A 21,199-nucleotide genomic window follows, 5' to 3' on the forward strand; every position below is an offset into this window, starting at 1 on the left:
CCCAAAATATATAAAGAACTTATAAACTCAACACCCAAAAAACAAATTATCCAATTAAAAATGGGCAGAAGATATGAACAGACATTTCTCCAAAGAAGACGTACAGACGGCCAACAGACACATGAAAAGATGCTCAACATTACTCATCATCAGGGAAAATGCAAATCGAAACTATAATGAGGTATCACCTCGCTCCTGTCAGAATGGCTAAAATCAATAGTACAGGAAACAGGTTTTGGTGAGGATGTGAAGGGAGGGGAACCCTCTTGCACTGTTGGTGGGAATGCAAACTGGTGCAGCCACTGTGGAAAACAGTGTGGAGGTTCTTCATAACGTTAAAAATTGAACTCTTATGATCCAGTAATCACACTACTAAGTAGACGAAGAACACAAGAGTACTAATTCAAAGCAATACATGCCCCTGTATGTTTATAGCAGCATTATTGACCATAGCGAAGATACGGAAGCAGCCCAAGTGTCCATCAGTTGATGAACGGATAAAGAAGATGTGGTATACATACACAATGGAATATTATTCAGCCATAAAAAGGAATGAAATCTTGCCATTTGCAACAACGTGGATGGAGCTAAAGAGTATAATGCTAAGCAAAGTAAGAGAAAGATACCATATTATTTCACTCATGTAGAATTTAAGAAACAAGCAAAGGGAAAAAGACAAACCAAGAAACAGACTCTTAACTATAGAGGACAAACTGACAGTTGCCAGAGGGGAGGTGAGTGGGAAGATGGGTGAAATAGGTGATAGGGATTAAGGAGTGCACTTGTGATGAACACTGGGTGATTAAAATAAAAACAAGGTGAAAAAAAGGCTTAAAAAAATAAAGTTCTTTTTGATAGGTATGTTTTGTTTACTTAATCAGTGTCAAGGTTTATTTCATTTCACCTTACATTAAATTGGAACATTTGGAAGTTCCAGGTGGATCAATATTTTTATAAATAAAACAATGGGAAGGTGCCTGGGTGACTCAGTTGAGCGTCCAACTCCTGATTTCAGCTCAGGTCTTGATCCCAGAGTTGTGGGATCGAGCCCTGTGTCAGACTCCATGCTTGCTTATGATTCTTTCTCTCCCTCTGTCCTTCTCCCCAACTCATGTTCTCTCTCTAAAAATAAAATAATAGTAAAACAATGAAAACATGAAAATACAGGTGAGCTTTTTTACACTTTTTTAAGTTTACTTCTTTTGAGAGACACAGAGTGAGCAGGGGAGGAGCAGTGAGAGAGGAAAAGAGATCCCAAGCAGGCTCTGCATGGCCAGTGTAGAGCCTGATGGACTCAAACCCATGAATTGTAAGATCATGACCTGCCAAGACCAAGAGTCAGACACTTAACCAACTGAGCCACCCAGGCGCCCCTGGGTGGGTTTTTTTTGTTTGTTTTCATATCTGGTCATTTCATTTTCCTGCAATGGTGTATTCATGTACGATAATACCAAGTTCCACTCTCAAGTGTGGTATAAAAAGCTCCTTGTTCTGGGGAACTTTATTTCAGCTCAGGTCAGGATCTCACAGATGCCCGCGTTGGGCTCTGCCCTGGTGGTGCAGAGTCTGCTTGGGATTCTCTCCCTCTCTCTCTGCCTTAACCCCACTCTGTCTCTCAAAACAAATAAATGAACATTTTAAGAAAGTTAACTTGACTCCTCTTGTGTTTTGGCCCCTCTTTAGTGCTCCTTTTACCTTTTCTGTAGAATTTATTACACTGTACTATAGGTATGTTTTTGTTTTCCCAAACAGTTCCTTAAAAGCAAGAATTGTATCTTTTTCTCCCTCCAGAAGTACTTAGTATACAGTATGTGCTTAATATATGTTTGAAAAAAATAAGTTGTCTTACCTTTAACATTTTTTTTTTTTTTTGGTCTCTGGAATATCCCACATTGAAAACAAAATGAAAAAAGGGGGTGCGCTTGGGTGGCTCAGCCAGTTGAGCATCCGACTTCAGCTCAAGTCATGATCTCACAGCCTGTTACTTTGAGCCCTGTGTGGGGCTCTGTTGCTGACAGCTCAGAGCCTGAAGCTTGCTTCAGATTCTGTGCCTCCCTCTCTCTCTGCTGTTCCCTTGCTTGTTCTCTCTCTCTCTCCCTCAAAAATAATAAACATTAAAAAAAAATTTTAATGAAAAAAAAAAGACTCAAATTGTGAAAGGGTTTCAATTTTTTTTTTAATTTTTAAAAAAATGTTTATTTTTGAGAGAGAGACACAACAAACAGGGGAGGTGTGGCAGAGACAGGGAGACAGAGTCCAAAGCAAGCTCCAGGCTGTGAGCTGTCAGCACAGAACCCGACACGGGGCTTGAACCTATGAACCACAAGATTATGACCTGAATCAAAGATGGATGCTTAACTGACTGAGCCACCCAGGGACCCCCCCCCCAATTTTTTTTAAATAATTATTTTTGAGAGAGAGTATGAACGGGGAGGGGCAGAGAGAGAAGGAGACAGATCCAAAGCAGGCTCCAGAGCCCAATGCAGGGCTCTAACCAACCCACGAACTGTGAGATCATGGCCTGAGCCGAAGTCGGATGTCCTCAAAGGGTTTCAAAACTTTACAAAGTTATGAAAACAAAATAACCCATAATCTCAATACCCAGAAATAAGTGTGACTAAAATTGTATACTAAAAGTATGTCCTGTTGGACTTTCTATGCTTATGTACAATTGATTAAAAAAGCAAAAAAGGACCCCACATTTTTAGACCCCTTGAAAAACTGATATTGTGAAAGCTAACAAGAAACTATGCTACTTAGGAACTGTGGTAGCCAGCTCCGCGGTGGGGAATTTTTTATGTGGCAAGGGAGAACTAGTACAAGAAACATTCAGGATATTTTCCCTAACAGGTTGAAATGGCCTTAGGATGAATGCCTTTTGCTGTTCTGTGTAGATTCTTTGACTTCTATAGCTGGCACTATGTCTTAGGGCTCCTTTCAAACAGTCAGTAAGCTTCCACTATTCTTTGAAATAGACTCAAGTGCAGATAGAAATACAATAGAAAATGAACAAACACTTCCGTATTTACCTGTTCTGATCACAGACTTTCATAGACTCTATTTTCAGTTGTCCATCATCATCCATTTCCAAGGATACAGACTACAGAAAATATTATCGTTAAAAAACAATCTTTGTGTCGGGATAAGCACTGGGTGTTGTATGGAAACCAATTTGACAATAAATTTCATATTTAAAAAAAGAACAATCTTTGTTCTCTTTTAAAAAGCCAAATTTTAGTAATTAGCAAATGGCCTTTAAAATTTGCGGCATAAAGTTTCCTCCTGTGTCCCCAATTTCTAACACAAACATCATTGGGGCTATTTCTTTGCATAGCAATATATTTTTCTTTAAGCAAAGAAAAAACACTATTAGTTGTACCGCTAAAGCGCTAATGATAGATGGTTGTTTCCTTGGTTACAAAACTAATTTCTAACCCTGGATGGAGAGAAAGGACACAAACCTTAAATTTTTAGATTCTTGGTTAATAATACTATTTTTTATACTATAGTCCCTTTGAAATGAGTTGGAAAAATTAGAAACATAATTAAGGAATTATTTTTAGGTATGATGATGGCATTGTGGTTAGGTGAGAAAGAAAAGAATCTTTATCTCTAAAGATATATGCTGCAATATCATAGGAATTATGGTAAAAATCTGCTTCAAAATAATGGGGAGAGGACAGTAGGTGGGCATATAGCTGAATAAATATTAAAGCCTAATAAAAGGTACATTAGGGTACCTTATACTCTTCTTTCTAATTCTGTATAATTTCCATGATAAACTGTTTAATGATATCAACAGGCTTAAGATTAAAAAAAAAAAAAGGGCAGGGGCGCCTGGGTGACTCAGTCGGTTGAGCGACCAACTTCAGCTCAGGTCATGATCTCGTGGTTTGTGAGTTTGAGTCCCACGTCGTCGGGCTCTGTGCTGACAGCTCAGAGCCTGGAGCCTGCTTCAGATTCTATGTCTCTCTCTCTCTCTCTCTCTCTCTCTCTTTCCCCCCCTCCCCCAATGATGCTCTGTCTCTCAAAAATAAATAAACATTAAAACATTTTTAAAAATTAAAAATAAAGGTGGCAGGAGATGGGGGGGGATTAGTCTTAATCAGTTAATTGTTCTGCTAGCTGAAACAGATCCTAAAAATAACAATATATATCCTTCTAAACCGTACGTATCCTTTTACTTAGGATAAAGCTGTAAAGAATGTTTTTCTCTAACAAGAAGCAGCTGGATGATGCACAAAACCATAACATTTTTGAGCCTCAGATTGCTGAGGCTGCAAAGGATTCAGGCAACCAGAATTCCAAAGGGGATAATCCACTACAAGGAGAGACAGGAAGAGGTTCGGTAGAATTGTGGGTGCTATACAAACAGATAAGACAAATCCAGCTAAGATTTTAACATTTTTAAAGGCCAAGCGTGAGCCGCTGTATCACTTTGGAATGGGACTGGCTATTTAATTTGTGAGTCTTAGTGCAAAATGAAAATGTGGGAAACCTCGCTGGAAAATGAAGAATTCCAGATGGTGACAGCGAGCATTAAATCAAGCGTGAGGACCTTCTAGGTGTGGGCTGTATGTGGCTGCACAAGGCATCCGCCTCAAAGCCAGTCCTGGCGGGTGGTCTGAGACAGAAAGGGAGTTTCCACTCACCTGAAAGCACTTCACTATCAGCCTTCATTCGCCAGGTGTTTGTGGAGGGGAGCAAGACAGGTGCAGGAGACCAGGAAAGGCCAACCTGGTTGCAAATGAGGAGGTGATTGCTGGCTGTGGAGGAATAAGTTTAAAGCTCCACTAGCTTTCTAGGATCCTTCTCCTCTACAAAGCCTCTTTGTTAAGGACCATAGGCGGAACCATAGGCGGTTCACCAAGTACGAAGACCTCAGGACGCTGGCATAGATCTGCTGTTGGCTGGAGAAGCAGTAAAAGCAAGATCCATCTGCCTCTCCGAAGACATAGGTAAAGATTTATTGCTCCCGGGGGAAGAGTAGAAGCAAAAATTCTCATTCCTGGGGGAGGGCTGGATACAGATACGAAACAGATGCTGCCTATTGCTGGGGGCGGCGCAGCAAACAGCCACCCTAGACCAACCACAGATACAAGGCGGAGTTTGGTTGCCACAGGTAGGAAGAGCAGGAACCCTGAGAAAACCTCACCTGGGAAGTCAAAGCACAAAGGGCCTGCCTGAGATGGAGGCGGAGTTAGGACAATAGGGCATCTCTCCTGCTCCTGCCATGAACTTGGCACCCGGTCCCAGGCACCAGCAGGCTGCAACCACAACACACAGACCGAGCACGGAGGAAAACCGTCTCTCTGATACAGGTACGCAGGGACAATGGAGAAAATATCTTTCAAAATAGAACATGAAACAAATACTTTATTTTATTTTTTAAATTTTATTTAAAAATTTTTAATGTTTTATTTATTTTTGTGAGAGAGAGCGTGAGTGGGGTAGGGGCAGAGAGTGGGAGGGGACAGAGGCTCCAAAACGGGCTCCACGCTGACAGCAGCAAGCCCAATGTGGGGCTTGAACTCACGAACCCCAAGATCATGATGTGAACCGAAGTCGTTTGCTTAACCAACTGAGCCACCCAGGTGCCCTGAAACAAATACTTAAAAAAAAATTTTTTTTTTACATTTATTTATTTTTGAGAGACGGAGCATGAGCGGGGGAGGGGCAGAGAGAGAAGGAGACACAGAATCCGAAGCAGGCTTCAGGCTCCAAGCAAGCATTCAGCACAGAGCCCGACTCCGGGCTCAAACCCATGAACTGTGAGATCATGACCTGAGACGAAGTCGGATGCTCAACCAACTGAGCCACCCAGGCGCCCCCAAATACTTTTTAAGATATACAAAAGCTGAAGGAATGCATTACCAGCAGACTTGCCTTACAAGAAATATTCAAGTAAGCCTTTCAGAAGAAAAAAAAATCATACCAGATGGAAATATGAATTTACATAAAGGAATTAAGTGCAGTGGAAATGGTATAGATTGACCTGAGTACATACATAAAAGGTTTTCCTTATTAGATAAATCACTTTACATGATAGTCTACTGTTTAAACAAAGTGATAATGTTCTATGGGATTTTTAATACTTGTAAAAGAAAGATGTAAGACAACGGTAGCAGAAAGTGTGAGGGGATCAATGGAAGTATACTAGTGAAAGGTTCTGTACGTGAAGTGGTGGGATATCACTTGAAGGTAGACTATAAATTTATTTTTTTTAAGTTATTTACTTTGAGAGTGAGGGAGGGGCAGAGAGAGAAGGAGAGAGAGAGAATCCCAAACAAGTTCCATCATGCCGTCAGCACAGAGCCCAATGCAACTCAGGGCTCAAACACATGAACCGTGAGCTCATGAAATGATCTGAGCTGAAATGAACTGAAATCAAGAGTCGGACCCTTAACCAACTGAGCCACCCAGGTGCCCCCAGATTTTATTTTTAATCTCTACATGCAACGTGGGGCTCATACTCAAAACCCCAAGATCAAGAGTTGCATGCTCTACTGATTGAGCCAGCCGGGCACCCCTGGTAAGATGAGTATTTAGACTCCATTTATTTTTTAGTCAGTTTTGATAAGGTCAAGATACTCCAGTAATTTGCTCATTGTTTGTTTTCAATTTATTGGCAAATAGTATTCATAGTACCCTTTTAATTTTTTTATTCCCTTTTGTATCTTCTATTTTGCAAAACTCAGGCTTTTATTTGTGTCTTCCTTTCCTTCGTATTTTATTAGTCTTCAAGTATCAGCTTTGGTTTTGTTGATCTTTTCTTTGGAATATTTTATTTCTTTTAATATTTGCTGTAATCTTTTAACTTTTATGGAGTAGTAAACACTTAGTTCATTAATATTAAACTCTTCCTTTATTATAATACAAGCACTTAGTTATAAATTTCCCTTTAAAGACTGGTTTGGTTACATTGCACAAGTTTGTTGTGTTTTTTTTTTAATGTTTATTTTTGAGAGAGAGAGAGAGAGAGAGAGACAGTGTGTGAGCGGGGGAGGGGCAGAGAGAGGAGACACAGAATCTGAAGCAGGCTCCAGGCTCTGAGCCATCAGCACAGAACCCAGTGCGGGCTCAAACTCATGAACTGCAAGATCATGACCTGAGCCAAAGTCGACTCTTAACTGACTGAGCCACCCAGGTGCCCCTGTTGTTTTTTTAAATGTATACTTATTTATTTTGAGAGAGAGAGAGAATGAGAATGAACAAGCAGAGTTGGGGAGGAGCAGAGAGAGAAAAAGGGAGAGAACCCATGCAGGCTCCAAGTTGTCAGCACAGAGTCCAACGTGGGGCTCCATACCATGAACTGTGAGACCATGACCTGAAATCAAGAGTCCAACACTCAACTGACAGAGCCACCCAGCTGCCCCTACATTGCACAGGTTTTATTTTGTTCTGTAAACAGCTTCACTAAGGTATAGTTTATATATAACATTTTCCCATTTCCAGGGTGCAAATAAAAGACTTTTGGGAGTGCCTGGCTGGCTCAGTCAGTAGAGCATACAACTCTGGATTTTAGGGGTGCAGTTTCGAGCTACAGGTTGGGTGTGGAAATTACTTAATATATTAAAAAAAAAAAAAGATGGGGCACCTGGGTGGCTCATTGGTTGAGTGTCCGACTTCGGCTCAGGTCATGATCTCACAGTTCATGAGTTTGAGCCCCGTGTAGGGCTCTGTGCTGACAGCTCCAAGCCGGGAGCTTGCTTCAGATTCTGTGTCTTCCTCTCTCTCTGCCCCTTCCCCACTCATACTCTGTCTCTCTCTGTCTCTCAAAAATGAATAAACGTTAAAAAAATTTTTTAAAAATTAAAAAAAAAAAAAGATGGGGTGCCTGGGCTGCTCAGTCGGTTGAGCATCCGACTTTGGCTCAGGTTATGATCTCGCGGTCCATGAGTTCGAGCCCCGTGTCGGGCTCTGTGCTGAGAGCTCAGAGCCTGGAGCCTGTTTCAAATTCTGTGTCTCCTTCTCTCTCTGACCCTCCCCCATTCATGCTCTGTCTCTCTCTGTCTCAAAAATAAATAAACGTTAAAAAGAAAAAGAGATTTTTGGTAAATTTATCAAATGAAACAGCTATGACAATAAATCAGTCTTAGAACATTTTCATTGTTCCAGTAAGATCCCTCATGCCTATTTACAGTTACTTCCCATTTCTACTGGCCAGCCCAAGGCAAACACTAATCTACTTCTGTCCTTATAAATGTACCTTTTTCTGCAATTTTCATATAAGTGGAATATATGTAGTTTCTCATGTTTCATTCTTTCACTAGCACATTGTGAAATTCATGTTGTAATACATTTCAGTTCATTCCTTTTTATTTATTTCTTTTATGCATTTATTTAATTATTTAAACAAAAATTTTTTTAAATGTTTTTATTTTATTTTTGAGACAGAGACAGAGCTTGAACAGGGGAGGGCCAGAGAGAGAGGGAGACACAGAATCTGAAGCAGGCTCCAGGCTCTGAGCTGTTAGCACAGAGCCCCAAGCGGGGCTCGAACTTACAAACCTCGATATCATGGCCTGAGCTGAAGTCGGATGCTTAACTGACTGAGCCACCCAGGAACCCCTCATTTATTTATTTTTCAATGTTTATTTATTTTTCAGAGACAGAGTATGAGAGGGGGAGGAGGGGCAGAGAGAGAGAGAGGGGGACAGAATCCCAAGCAAGCTCCAGGCTCCGAGCTGTCAGCACAGAATCTGAAGCGGGGCTCGAACCCAGGAACCACAAGATCATGACCTGAGCCGAAGTCGAAGGCTTAACTGACTGAGCCACCCAGGTGCCCCCCTTTTTTTCCTTTTTATTAATAGTACTTTACTGTTGTATGAATATAACATTTCTGTCTATCCATTCAGCAGTTGATGGACATTTAGATTGTTTCCAGTTTTTGGCTATTATAGTTGATGTTGCTATAAATATTTGCATACTTATCTTTGTGTCAACATGTATTGTAGTATCTCTTGGGTAGATATGTACGAGTGAAATTGCTAAGTCACAAGGTAATTTTATGCTTAAGAAACTGCCAAGTTTCCCAAAGGGGCTATACCGTCTTACATTTTTTGATAGCAGTGTAAGAGGGCTCCAATTTCTCTATGTCCTCACCAACATCAGTTATTGATGTGTTATATTAGTTCCAGGTGTACGAATAGTGATTCAACAGTTCCGTATACTACTCGGTGCTCATCAAGATAAGTGTAGTCTTAATCCCCTTCACCTATTTCACCCACCGCCTCCCCTCTAGCAACCACTAGTTTGTTCACTGTATTTAAGAGTCTGTTTTTTTGTTTCTTTTTTCATTCATTTATTTCTTAAATTTCACATATGAGTGAAATCATATGGTATTTCCTTTCTCTGACCCACTTATTTCACTTAGCATTATACCCTCTGATCCATCCATATTGTTTCAAATGGCAAGATTTCATTATTTTTTATGGCCAAGTAATATTCCATTGTATTATACACCACATCTTCATCTATTCATCTAAGGGCATCCATGGGCACTTGGGTTGCTACCATACCCTGGCTATTTTAAATAATGCTGCAATAAACATAGGGGTGCACATATCTTCTTAAATTCGTGTTTTTTAAATTTTTTTTAACGTTTATTTTTGAGACAGAGACAGACAGAGCATGAACGGGGGAGGGTCAGAGAGAGGGAGACACAGAATCTGAAACAGGCTCCAGGCTCTGAGCCATCAGCCCAGAGCCCGATGCGGGGCTCGAACTCACGGACCGCGAGATTGTGACCTGAGCTGAAGTCGGATACTTAACCGACTGAGCCACCCAGGCGCCCCTTAAATTCTTTTTTTTATTTTCTTTGGGTAAATACCCAGTAGTGGAATTACTGGATCATATGATAATTCTGTTCTTAATTTTTTGAGGAACTGCCATACTGTTTTCCATAATGGCTAGTAGTACCGGCTTACATTTCCATCAGTTCCTTTTTCTTCACATCCTTGTGAACACTTGTTATTTGTGTTTTTTATTAGTCATTCTGACAGGACTGAGGTGATATCTCATTGCAGTTTTGATTTGCATTTCTCTGATGGTAAGTGGTGATGAACACCTTTTAATACTATTGGCGATCCGTACATCTTCCATGAAAAAATGTCTATTCATATCTTCTGCTCATTTTTAATTCGATTATTTGTTTTTTTGGTATTGAGTTGTATAAGTTTTTTATATATTCTGGATATTAACCCCTTTTCAGATATATCATTTGCAAGTATCTTCTGCCATTCAGTAGGTTGTCTTTTTGTCTTGTTGATGGTTTTCTTCACTGTACAAAAGACTTTTATTTTGGTGTAGTCCCCATAGTTTATTTTTGGTTTTGTTTCCATTGCCAAAGGGGACCTATCCAGAAAAGTGTTCCTATGGCTGATATCAAAGTGACTGCTGCCTATGTTTTCTTCTAGGGATTTTATGGTTTCGGGTATCACATTTAGGTCTTTAATCCATTTGGAATTTTCTTTGCATGTATGGTATACGAAAAGGGTCCAGTTTCTTTTGCATGTACTGTCCAGTTTTCCCAGTACCATTTAGTGAAGAGTTTGCCTTTTTTCTGTTGTATATTCTTGCCTCTCCCATTGTAAGTTAATTGACCATAAAACTGTGGATTTATTTCTAGGTTCTCTATCCTGTTCTGCCGATCTATATGTCTATTTTTGTGCCAGTACCATACTGTTTACTATATGATAAACTTACTGATTACTATAGCTTTTAAATCTGGGATTATGATACTTCCAGTTTTGTGCTGCTTTTTCAACACTGATTTGCCTATGTGGGGTTTTTTGTGGTTCCATACAAATTTTAGGGTTATTTGTTCAAGTTCTATGAGAAATGCTGTTGGTAGTTTGATAGGGATTGCATTATATTTGTAGGTTGTTTTGAGCAGTGTGGGACATTTTAACAGTATTGGTTCTCCCAATCCATGAGCATAGATATTTTTCCATTTGTTTGTGTCATCTTCAATTTCTTCATCAGTTTTTAACAGGTTTTGGAATACATCCTTTGTTAAGTTTATTCTTAAGTATTTTACTCTTTTTTTAAATTTTAAATGGGAGTTTAAATTTTTAAATTTTAAATGGGAGTGTCTTCTTAATTTCTCTTTCTGCTACGTCATTATTAGTGTATAGAAATGCAGTGGATTTCCGTATTTAACACTGTATCCTGTGACCTTACTGAATTCATTTATCAGTTCTAGTTTTTTGATGGAGTCTTTAGGGTTTTCTCTATATAGTATCCTATCATCTGCATATAGTGAAAGTTTTACTTCTTCTTTACTAATTTGGATGCCTTTTATTTTTTGTCTGATTGCTGCAGCTAGGACTTCCAGTACAATGTTGAATAAAAGTGGTGAGAGCGGACATTCTTGTCTTTTTCCTGATCTTAGAGGAAAATCTGTTTTTTGCCAATGGGTATGTTAGCTGTGAGATTTTCACATATGGCCTTTATTATTTTGAGGCTTATTTCCTTTAAATCTATTCTGTTGAAAGTTTTTATCATAAATGGATGTGGATGCTGTACTTTATTGAGTGGTTTTTCTGCATCTATTGAAATGATCATATGGTTTTTATTCTTTTTCTTGTTGATAGAATGTATCACATTGATTAATTTGTAAACATTGAACCACCCTTGCATCCCCGGAATAAATCCCACTTGATTGTGGTAAATGACTTTTTAATGTATTGTTGGATTCAGTTTGCTAACATTCTGTTGAGGAGTTTTACATCTGTGTTCATCAGAGATATTGGCCTCTAGTTTTCTTTTTTTTGTGAGGTCTTTATCTGGTTTTGGTATTTGGATAATGCTGGCTTCAGAATTTGGAAGCTTTCCTTCCACTTGTATTTTTTGGAATAGTTTGAGACAGTAGGTACTGACTCTTCTTTATTTTTATTCATTCATTCATTCATTCATTCATTCATTATTTTTAAATGTTTTTTTTAATTTTTTTTATTTTTGAGAGAGAAGGGGAGACAGAATGAGCAGGGGAGGGCTCTGAGCTGCCCATACAGAGCCCAACATGGGGATGGAACCTGAGCCGAGGTCAAACGCCCAACAGACTGAGCCACCCAGGTGCCCTGGTATTAACTCTTCTTTAAATGTTTGGTAGAATTCACCTGTGAAGTCATCTGGTCCTGGACTTTTGCTGGGAGATTTTTGATTACTGAGTCAATTTCTTTGCTAGCAATCAGTCTGTTCAAATTTTCCGTTTCTTCCTGATTCAATTTTGGAAGATTTTATGTTTCTAGGAATTTATCCATGTTCTCTAGATTATCCAATTTGTTGGCATATTATTTTTAGTAACACTACTCTTACAATCCTTTATATTTCTGTGGTGTCGATTGTTACTTTTCCTGTTTCAATTCTGATTTTATTTATTTGATTTCTCTCTTTTTTTAAATGAGTCTTACTAAAGGTTCATCAATTTTGTTGACCTTTTCAAAGAACTAGCTCCCAGTTTAATTGTGTTTTTAGTCTCTATTTCATTTATTTCTGCTCTAATCTTTATTTTTTCTTTCCTTTTACTGTCTTGGGCTTTGTTCTTTTTCTCGTTGCTTTAGGTGTAAGGTTAGGTTGTTTCTTGCCTTTTTTTTTTTTTTTAATGTTTATTTTTGAGATAGAACATGAGCAGAGGAGGGGCAGAGAGAGAGAGCGAGCAAGATATAAAATCTGAAGCAGGCTCCAGGATCTGAGCTGTCAGCACAGAGCCTGACGCAGGCTCGAACCCACTAACTGCAAGATCATGACCTGAGCTGAAGTTGGACGCTTAACCCACTGAGCCACCCAGGCACCCCAGATGTTTCTTGCTTTTTGAGGAGATAGGCCCATAGTGCTATCAGGTTCCCTCTTAGAATTGCTTTTGCTTGGGGCACCTGGGTGGCTCAGTTGTGGCTCAGGTCATGATCTCACGGTTTCTGAGATCAAGTTCCACGTCAGGCTCTGTGCTGACAGTAGAGCCTGCTTGGGGTTCTCTCTCTCCCTCTCTCTCTCTGCCCCTCCGCAGCTAGTGTTTTCTCTCTGTCTCAAAAATAAATAAAAACATTAAAAAAAAATTGCTTTTGCTGCATTGTAAAGATTTGGACCACTGTGTTTTCATTTTCATTTGTCTCCAAGTATTTTTAAATTTCTTCTCTGATTTCTTGGTTGACCCATTTGGTAGCAACTATTTAGCCCTCATGTATTTGTGTTCTTTCCAGATTTGTTTTTAATGTTTATTTATTTTGAGAGAGAAAGAATGCATGGGTGTGTGAGCTGGTAAGGGGCAAAGAGAGAGGAGAGAGAGAATCCCAATCATGTTCTACTCTTAGCACAGAGCCCAAAGCTGGGCTTGATCCGGGAACTGCAAGATCATGACCTGAGCCAAAACCAAAAGTCAAACACTTAACTGCTTAATCGACTGAGCCATCCAGGTGCCCCTCCAAGACTTTTTCTTGTGATTGATTTCCAGTTTCATACCATTGTGGTCAGAAAAGATGCATGATAGGACTTTAATTTTTTTAATTCGTTGAGAATTTTGAATTTGTTTTGTGGACTAATGTGATCTATTCTGGAGAATGTTCCATGTGCATTTGAAAAGAATGTATATTCTGTTTTGGATGGAATGCTCTGACTATATCTGTTAGATCCATCTAGTTCAATGTATCATTTAAAGTCACTGTTTCCTTGTTAATTTTCTTCTGGATGATCTATCCATTGATGTTAGGCGGTGTTAAAGTCTGCTACTATTGGGGCGCCTGGGTGACTCAGTCGGTTGAGTGTCCAATTTCGGCTCAGGTCATGATCTCACAGTTCGTGAGTTTGAGCCCCGCATCGGGCTCTGTGCTGACAGCTCAGAGCCTGGAGCCTGTTTCAGATTCTGTGTCTCCCTCTCTCTCTCTCTGCCCCTACCCCGCTCATGCTCTGTCTTAAAAATAAAACATTAAAAAAAAATTCTTTTTAATCTGCTACTATTATCGTATTACTATCGATTTCTTCCTTTGTGTCTCTTAACAGATGCTTTATGTATTTGGGTGCTACCATGTCGGGTACATAAATATTTACAGTTGTTATATCTTCTTACTGCTCCCTTAATTGTTACTAGGTTTTTGTTTGTTTGTTTTAAGGATTGTAAGCAATCTCTATCCCCATCATGGGCTCAAACTCATAACCCTGAGATCAAGAGTTGCATGCTCCACCAGCAGAGCCAGCCAGGTGCCCCTCCCTTTATTATTATATGGTGTCCTTCTTTGTCTCTTGTCACAGTATTTGTTTTAAAGTCTGTTTTATCCAATATAAATATTGCCATCCCTGCTTTCTTTTTTATTACACTTGCATATTTTTCCATCATTTCACTTTCAATCTGCAGGTGTCTTTAAGTCTGAAATGAGTCTCTTGTAGGCAGCATAGAGGTGGGTTTTTTTAATCCATTCAGTCACCCTATGTCTTTTTACATTTACATTCAAAATAACTATTGATAGATATATGCTTATTGATATTTTGTTTCTCATTTTAAGGTCTTCTTTTGTAATTCTTTTCTGTTCCTTTCTTCTCTTGCTCTCTTCCCTTGTGAATTGATGGTTTTCACTAATGATATTCTTGGATTCCTCTTTATTTTTTGCATATCTATTACAGATTTTTTATTTGTGATTACTAATAGGTTTATATATAACATCCCATGCAGGGGTACCTGGGTGGCTCAGTAGGTTAAGCAGCCGACTTCTACTCAGGTCATGATCTCGTAGTCTGTGAGTTCGAGCCCCACGTCGGACTCTGTGCTGGCAGCTCAGAGCCTGGAGCCTGCTTCAGATTCTGTGTCTCCCTCTCTCTCTGCTCCTCCCCCACTCGTGCTCTGTCTCGCTCTGTCTCTCAAAAATAAATAAATGTTAACATCCGATGTATATAGCAGTCTATGTGAACTTGATGGTCACTTAGATTTGAATCCATTTTTTTAAATTAATTATTTTTAAATTTACATCCAAGTTAGTTAGCATATGGTGCAACAATGATTTCAGGAGATTTCTTAATGCCCCTTATCCACTTAGCCCATCCCCCCTCCCACAACCCCTCCAGCAACTCTCTGTTTATTCTCTATATTTAAGAGTCTCTTATGTTTTGTCCCCCTCCCTGTTTTTATATTCTTTTTGCTTCCCTTCCCTTATGTTCATGTTTTTGTATCTTAAATTCCTCATATGAGAGAAGTCATATATTTGTCTTTCTCTGACTGATTTTGTTTAGCATAATACCCTCCAGTTCCATCCACGTAGTTGCAAATGGCAAGATTTCATTCTTTTTGATTGCCAAGTAATACTCCAGTACGTGTGTGTGTGTGTGTGTGTGTGTGTGTGTGTGTGTATGTACATCTTCTTTATCCATTCATCTGTAGATATACATTTGGGCTCTTTCCATACTTTGGCTTTTGTCGATGGTGCTGCTATAAACATTGGGGTGCATGTGTCCCTTTGAAACAGCACACCTGTATCCCTTGGATAAATGCCGAGTAGTGCAATTGCTGGGTCGTAGGGTAGTTCTATTTTTAATTTTTTGAGAACCTCCATACTGTTTTCCAGAATGGCTGCACCAGTTTGCATTCCCACCAGCAGTGAAAAGATACCCTCTTTCTCTGCATCCTCACCAACATCTGTCCTTGCCTGAGTTGTTAATTTTAGCCATTCTGACAGGTGTGAGGTGGTATCTCATTATGGTTTTGATTTGTATTTCCCTGATGATGAGGGATGTTGAGCATTTTTTCATGTGTCCGTTAGCCATCTGGATGTCTTCTTTGGAGAAGTGTCTATTCCTGTCTTTTGCCCACTTCTTCAATGGATTATTTGTTTTTTGGGTGTGGAGTTTGATAACTTCTTTAAAGATTTTGGATTCTACCCCTTTATCTGATACGTCATTTGCAAATATCTTCTCCCATTCTGTCGGTTGACTTTTAGTTTTGCTGATTGTTTCCTTCGCTGTGCAGAAGATTTTTATTTTGATGAGGTCCCAATAGTTCATTTTTGCTTTTGTTTCCCTTGCCTCTGGAGATGTGTTAAGAAGTTGCTGCAGCTGAGGTCAGAGGTTTTTGCCTGCTTTCTCCTCGAGGGTTTTGATGGCTTCCTGTCTCACATTGAGGTCTTTCATCCATTTTGAGTTGACTTTTGTGTATGGTGTAAGAGAGTGGCCCAGGTTTATTCTTCTGCATGTCGCTGTCCAGTTTTCCCAGCACCATTTTGCTGAAGAGACTGTCTTTATTCCATTGGATATTCTTTCCTGTTTTATCAAAGATTAGTTGGCCATTTTTTGTGGGTCCATTTCTGGGTTCTCTATTCTGTTCCATTCATCCACGTGTCTGTTTTTGTGCCAGTACCATACTGTCTTGATGATTACAGCTTTGTAATACAGCTTAAAGTCCGGGAGTGTGATGCCTCCAGCTTTGGTTTTCTTTTTCAAGATTACTTGGGCTATATGGGGTCTTTTCTGGTTCCATACAAATTTTAGGATTGTTTGTTATAGCTCTGTGAAGGAATGCTGGTGTTATTTTGATAGGGATTGCTGAATCCATTTTAAGTGGACTTAATTTTTATCCTCCTTCAAAGTTTTATGTATATGTCATAATTTTTACCCTTTTATTTTTTTTTAAGTTTCTAAAAATTTTATTTGAGAAAGAGAGCATGGAACGGGCAGAGAGAGGGAGATAAAGAGAATCTCAAGCAGGCTCTACGTCATCAGTGTGGATCCCAATGCAGTATCAAACCCACACACTACAAGATCATGACCTGAGCCAAAGTCTGATACCCAACCAACTGAGCCACCCAAGCACCCCCACCCTTTTGTTTTTGAATCCCTTGACTTATTTTTCAAAATGTTTACTAGAGAGAGAGAGAGAGAGAGAGAGAGAGAGAACATCCAAGCTGGGGAGGGGCACAGAGGGAGAGAAAGACTCCCAAGCAGGCTCCAGGCGGTCAGTACAGAGCCCAACGCAGTACTTGATCCCGCAAACTGCAATATCATGATCCGAGCTGAAACCAAGTATAAGATGATCAACCTACTGAGTCACCCAGGTGCCCTTAAAAATGTGTTTCCATAACGAACTTTTCTAAATTCTATTTTATAGAGTTAAAAATTTCCTTTATTTCATCTTTGACCCTAATTTTTAAAATTTCAAGTAAAAAGAATAGATACATCCAAAAATTATATTTTTGCTTTTTTTAAAAAAATAGTTTCATTTTTATTTAATTTTTTAAAAGAGAGCAGTGGGGAGGGGGGGAGGGGGCAGAGGAAGAGAGAATCTTAAGCAGGCTCCACACTCAGCATGGAGCCCAAAGGACAGCTCAATCCCATGACCCTGAGATTATGACCTGACCTGAGCCAAATTCAAGAGGTGGACACTGAACCAACTGAGCCACTCAGGCACCCCAAGTTTCTATTTAAATTCTATTTAGTTAACATATAGCATAATGCTAGTTTCAGTAGAATTTAGTGATTCATCACTTACACAACAACCAGTGCTCATCACAAGTGTTCTCCTTAATACTCCTCACCAGTTTAACTTGCCCACTTCCCCTCTAGCAGCCTTGTTTGTTCTCTATAGTTAAGAGTCTGTTTTATGGTTTGCCTTTCTTTCTCCCCCACCTGCTTATGTTCATCTGTTTGATTTCTTAGATTCTACATATGAATGGAATCAATACGATAGCTTTCTCTGACTTATTTTGCTTAGCATAATACACTCTAGCTCCATCCAGATCATTGTACATGGCAAGATTTCATTCTTTTTTATGGTTAATATTCCATTTTGTGTGTGTGTGTGTGTGTGTGTGCGCGCACGCACATGTGTGTATACACATACATACTACCTCTTCATTCATGAGTTGATGGACACTTGGGCTCCTTCCATAATTTGGCTGTTGTTGAAAATGCTTCTATAAACATTGGGGTGTATCTGTTCAAATCAGTATTTTTGTATCCTTTGGGTAAATACCTAGTAGTGCAATTACTGGATTATAGGGTAGTTCTATTTTTAACTAATCTCCATGCTTTTTTCCAGAGTGCCTGTACCAGTTGGCATTCCTACCAATAGTATAAGGGAGGGTTCCCCTTTCTCCACATCCTCACCAACATTTGTTGTTTACTGTGTTGTTGATCTTACCCATTCTGACAGGTGTGAGATGACCTCATTGTAGTTTTGATTTGTATTTCCCTGATTATGAGTGATGTTGAGCATCTTTTCGTGTGTCTATTTAGCCATCTGCATGTCTTTGGAAAAATGGTTATTGATGTCTTCTGCCCATTTCTTAACTGGATTATTTGTATTTTAGGTGTTAGTTGTATAAGGTCTTTATACATTTTGGATACTAACCCTTTATGGGAAATGTCATTTGCAAATATTTTTTCCAATTCTGAAGGTTGCCTTTTGGTTTTGTTGTTTACTTTGTTGCTCAGAAGCCTTTTATCTTGATGAAGTCCCAGTAATTCATTTTTGCTTTTGTTTCCCTTGCCTTTGGAGACATTATCTAGTAAGAAGTGGCTATGGTCAATGTCAAAGAGGTTGTTGTCTGTGTTCTCCTCTAGGATTTTGATGGTTTCCTGTGTCACATTTAGTTCTTTCATCCATTTTGAATTTATTTCTGCGTATGGTGTAAGAAAGTATTCCGATTTCATTCTTCTGCATGTTGCTGTCCAGTTTCCCAACACTATTCGTTGAAGAGACTTTCCATTGGATATTTTTTCCCGCTTTGTCTAAGATTAGTTGGCCAAATAGTTGTGGGTCCATTTCTGGGTCTCCTATTCTGTACCATTGATCTGTGTCTGTTTTTGTGCCAGTACCATATTGACTTGATCAGCACAGTTTTGCAATAGAACTTGAAGTCCAGAATCGTGATATCAGCTTTGCTTTTCTTTTTCAAGATTGCTTTGACTATCTGGGGTCTTTTGTGGTTCCATACAAATACTAGGATTGTTCTAGTTCTGTGAAAAATGTTGGTGGTATTTTGATAAGGATTGCATTAAATGTGTAGATTGCTTTGGGTGGTATAAACATTTTATTATTTTTCTTCCAATCCATGAATATGGAATGTTTTTCCATTTCTTCGTGCCATCTTTCTTTCATAAGTGTTCTATAGGTTTTAGAGTACAGATCTTTGACCTCTTTTGGTGAGGTTTACTCCTAGGTATCTTACGGTTTTTGGTGCAATTGTAAATGGAATCGATTCCTTGATTTTTCTTTTTGCTGCTTAATTATTGGTGTATAGAAATGCAACAGATTTTTGTACGTTGATTTTGTATCCTGCAATGTTACTGAATTCATGCATCAGTTCTAGCAAATTTTTGGTGGAGTCTTTCAGGTTTTCTACATAAGTATCATGTCTTAATTTTGCTATTTTCTAAATTACATTGTAGTCAGAATTTGGTGTTGTATCAATTTTTTGAAAAATTTTAAGACTTGCTTTAGAGCCTATTTTTTTTTTTCAATGTATGAAATTTATTGTCAAATTGGTTTCCATACAACACCCAGTGCTCATCCCAAAAGGTGCCCTCCTCAATACCCAGCACTCACCCTCCCCTCCCTCCCACCCCCCATCAACCCTCAGTTCTCAGTTTTTAAGAGTCTCTTATGCTTTGGCTCTCTTCTCTAACCTTTTTTTTTTTTTTCCCCTCCCCTCCCCCATGGGTTTCTGTTAAGTTTCTCAGGATCCACATAAGAGTGAAAACATATGGTATCTGTCTTTCTCTGTATGGCTTATTTCACTTAGCATCACACTCTCCAGTTCCATCCACGTTGCTACAAAGGGCCATATTTCATTCTTTCTCATTGCCACATAGTACTCCATTGTGTATATAAACCACAATTTCTTTATCCATTCATCAGTTGATGGACATTTAGGCTCTTTCCGTAATTTGGCTATTGTTGAGAGTGCTGCTATAAACATTGGGGTACAAGTGCCCCTATGCATCAGTACTCCTGTATCCCTTGGGTAAATTCCTAGCAGTGCTATTGCTGGGTCATAGGGTAGATCTATTTGTAATTTTTTGAGGCACCTCCACACTGTTTTCCAGAGCGGCTGCACCACTTTGCATTCCCACCAACAGTGCAAGAGGGTTCCCGTTTCTCCACATCCTCACCAGCATCTATAGTCTCCTGACCATGTTAGCCACTCTGACCGGTGTGAGGTGGTATCTGAGTGTGGTTTTGATTTGTATTTCCCTGATGAGGAGCGACGTTGAGCATCTTTTCATGTGCCTGTTGGCCATCTGGATGTCTTCTTTAGAGAAGTGTCTACTCATGTTTTCTGCCCATTTCTTCACTGGGTTGTTTTTCGGGTGTGGAGTTTGGTGAGTTCTTTATAGATTTTGGATACTAGCCCTTTGTCCGATATGCCATTTGCAAATATTAGAGCCTAATTATTGCCAATTTTTATGAATTTTCCATATTAACTTGACAAAAAGGTGTATTGTTAGGGTGCAGAGACCTAGATGTTTATTAATATTATTAAGATGTGTTATTCAATACTCTACATCTTTGACTTGAGTTGAAATCTGTTTTAATGAAAGTGTGTCAATTTGATTTCTAAGGATTTTTGCTTTTATACTTTGAGGTTATTTTGGTATATACATACAGGTTTAGAATTGTGGCTTAACATTATTTGATATGTTCTTAAATTTTGTCTATTTTAATATTGATATAGCTATTCCAGATTTCCTTTGTTTAGGATCTTCCTGATCTATTTCATCTTTTTTTCCCCAACATTGTCTGACTTTGCTTTTGGTATGTGCCTTGTAATCAGGATATAGTTGGGTTTCAAAAAATCAAGTTTGACCCTTTTTATTTTAACTAGAGAACTCAAAAAATTTAGTTTTCTGGGTCTTCCATTCTCCCACACTCATTCTCAACACTGACTCCATATTTCCCCCCTCTACTTGGAGTTTATATTCTACATTAATAATAGTGCTATCACTATACTCCTACTAAACTCTTTTGGAGATCATTTTCATTTAGAGAAATGGATAAAGATAACATATATATTTTAATGTTTATTCTTGAGAAACAGAGAGCGAGAGAAAGCAACCATGAGCGGGGGAGGGACAGAGAGATGGAGAGAGAGAATCCCAAGAAGCTCTGTGCTGTCAGTGCAGAGCCCAATGCAGGGCTCGAACTCCTGAACTATGAGATCATGACCTGAGCCAAAATCAAGAGTCAAGACGCTTGACAGATTTGAGCCATCTAGGTGCA

Source organism: Panthera tigris, chromosome B1, assembly GCF_018350195.1.
Source record: "Panthera tigris isolate Pti1 chromosome B1, P.tigris_Pti1_mat1.1, whole genome shotgun sequence".
NCBI classification, from domain to species: Eukaryota; Metazoa; Chordata; class Mammalia; order Carnivora; family Felidae; genus Panthera; species Panthera tigris.